Source organism: Cupressus sempervirens, chromosome 11 (genome assembly GCF_028749045.1).
Source record: "Cupressus sempervirens isolate cs-2001-9-10 chromosome 11, ASM2874904v1, whole genome shotgun sequence".
In the NCBI taxonomy this organism is placed as follows: Eukaryota; Viridiplantae; Streptophyta; class Pinopsida; order Cupressales; family Cupressaceae; genus Cupressus; species Cupressus sempervirens.
This window is the reverse complement of record NC_143128.1, coordinates 210,160,973-210,164,106: the sequence shown is the minus strand read 5'-3', so window position 1 is coordinate 210,164,106 and position 3,134 is coordinate 210,160,973. Positions and strand designations below refer to the sequence as shown.

The 3,134-nt window shown below is 33.8% G+C and overlaps 1 pseudogene; it reads left to right on the top strand.

The window, feature by feature from the left end:
- Nucleotides 1–344: 344 nt before the first annotated feature.
- Nucleotides 345–1,669, top strand: LOC149528911 (uncharacterized; annotated as a pseudogene).
- The last annotated feature ends 1,465 nt before the right edge of the window (nt 1,670–3,134 follow it).

Genomic DNA, 3,134 nt, shown 5'->3' with positions numbered 1-3,134 from the left:
GAAAGTTCATAATTTTTTATGATCATTAATTAATGATATAAGGATGATATTAACAGTGGTGATTTCTTTCACAAATTAGGAGGATGTACCCATTATTTTTATGCGAGAATGGCAAGGAAATTAAATAGTAGAAAAGTGAAGATTTAAATGAGTTTATCATTCTAGTGAAGAACACATACTCCTTGGTTTTGAAGTATTATCCATCGGATTGATAACTTACGGTATGAATGAAGTATTATATGTGAAGCATATGCTAATCACCATCTCCAAGAGAACCTACCATTTGAGGAATTTGTCTATTTTTATCAATCCATCTTCAATGGAAAATATGAAAATAAGAAGGTATGGAGGTATTTGAAAGAGAAAAGTATTGTGAGACAAGATTGAAGAAGTACAAGAATTATGAAAATCTGCATTTTTCACATGATGAGCTAGATAAGGAGTGCCAATCCATGAGAAAGGTGAGAAGTTTTTTGAGTTTCACTACAATGCAAGATCAATGAAATCTACATTCATCCACTTTCAGTTGAGAAATCTCATTTGGTGTACATCAAAGTATGATGCGTATGAAATATGTGGTTACTTTGTTATCCATAGATGCTCATTGGGCCGAAGAAGCATGAAAGTTCTCAATGTTTCTACACTATTGAAAGAAGACAAGGTTCAAAAATAATTTTCATGCTCTACAAACAGGTCTAGGAATGATACAAATTAGTACAATGTGTATCAAGAATAATCTTCTAGTTGTAGGTGGATTTCAAGGACAACTGGTTGTGAAGAATTTGGATTGTTGTAGTGTTTCATGTTGTGAAAAGATTCCTTATGATGAGAACACTATCACTAATGTCATTGAGATCTATGATAGTACAAGTGGTGCAACACAATTAATGACCTCAAATAATGATTTTGTTATCTGTGTGTTTGATGTGGAGACCTTTTCTATGGTGTATTTTCTTTCTATGTCGAAGATGTGGTAATTTTCAAAGATGAAAATAAGAGGAAAAGGCCCTTCCAAACTAGAAATTTATAGACCTAACATTGACATAACTGGGTTAGCAAATTATTTAAGCTGATGCTTTCTTAAATTGAGCAAAACACCACTCTGAAATCCTCTCTAAGGTTTAATTGTTAAGTGTATGCTATTGAAGAATTGAATGGGGTTCATAATTGGTTTTCATGGGTTGTAAATCATACTTCTATAAGTCTAGATAAAATATTCATGATGGGGTTTGGAGATTATACCAATGAATTACTTGTAAACCATTAGATAGGGGAGGTTTTTGTTAATATTAGAGGTCATTTAGACTATTCCTTTGCATCTGTATGGCATCCAAAAGGAATATATTTTTCCACAAGAAATCAAGATATGACTTGCAGAATCTAGGATCTTAGAAACCTAAGCACATCTTTGACTATCTTGAAAGGGAGTATTGGTGCTGTGTAGTCACTAAGTTTCACATCAAATGATAATTTTAGGGCAATGGTTAAGCCTACATATTTTGTCCATGTTTTTGATGTGAAAAACAACTATGATCAATGTCAAGAGATTGACATCTTTGGTGAGATCTCTAGCATATCATTTAGTCTAGAAATGGAGTCACTATTTATTGGAAAAGAAGATCAAACATATGGAAGCTTGATACAATACAATCTTGACTCTCCTAGATAATTCCTTTAGTGACCCCTTCCCATGCAGACTTATATGCTACAAGTGTTTACGTAGGCTCGATTTGGCCACTACAAAAGAAGACTCCTTTTTAGAGTTTTAGTCCCACATTAATGAGTTATAGAAATTGTTAGATCTTTATATGTCCAAACACTCAATTGCATAATGTCTTTAGGAAACAAGGCTTTTGGAGCCACAACCTTGTGCGAGGAACCCGCCTGGCCAAGCTGGATGGAAAGGTAAACAAATTTTGGTATCTAGACATGTGAACCAAGATGATGATGTGGCATACAAGTGAAAACAAAGTGAATGAATTAGAGTATACCACATAGAGCCCAAGTGGACCAGTGGTAGAGAGATATGCGGCAAAAAATTCAAATATTGGTACATAAATCAAGGAAGTGTGACATGGTAGTTTCAAGATAGACAACACAAGATTTTGATACATGGCAGAATCAATGACCATCGCATTCCCATAAATTGAAGATGCAAAGAAGTCAAGGAAAGAGATAAAGTGACATGCCACCATGTGGTTCCTATATGGTGATGATGGTGCACAAGTTCCAATGAATCAAGCTATGCCATGTGATAGTGACATGGTAGGGCACCCAACAGGTTGATGACATGGTAGTGATCATGCATAATGAGGTCTAATATGAGGCTGCCATGTGGTGATGTGTTAGGTGCTAAGTGGCAGTTTGAAGAACTAATAAAAGGGTGAAACATGGCACCCAAGTGGTAGTGACAAAGTGGAGGACTAACCAATCACAAAGTGACATGTGTCAAGCTCGATCAAAGAAGGTTTGACTTGAATGCAAAATTGGAGGGAAATTTCTAAGTTTAGAAAATAATAATTTTATATTCTTTTTTGGGTTTAAATGTGTAGAAGGTCATTTAAATAAACATTTTATATTATAAAGTTTTGACCGTAGGAAGAATTTAATTTTTGCACAATAATGTAGTCTTGAGAATCATGTCTGAACCTAAATTTCAAATGGTTCTTCTAGGCCTCTTTGGTAAGAAAAGATATGAGTATCATATATCAACGAAAATTTCTCATAATAAAATTTTCATATTTTCTATTTATTTTTTTACATGAAGCAGTATGTGTAAGAAATTTAGGGTTTTTTCCAAGATACCTAATTTTCAACTATATTCTAGTAGGGCAACTCAAACTTGGTTTTTAATAAAATGGTGAATTGGGTGTGCACCAAAGTTAGTGGAGATTTAGTTGATGATGTATTTCCACCTCCAAATTAGTTTAGCAAATAATTTATCAAAAATTTAGATGCATATTTGATGTTTTTATCAGAATAAGGGTTTCTCATCAGTTAGAGAAAATATTTTGAGTTTGTTGAAGGTCAAAGACAAGATTACTTTCAGATTTTGGTTGTAGAGAGAAGAGAGAGGCTTTTTAGTAGTAGGGGATGGAGATTCAAGTGGAATTGTGTCACTTCTAGATCAAATC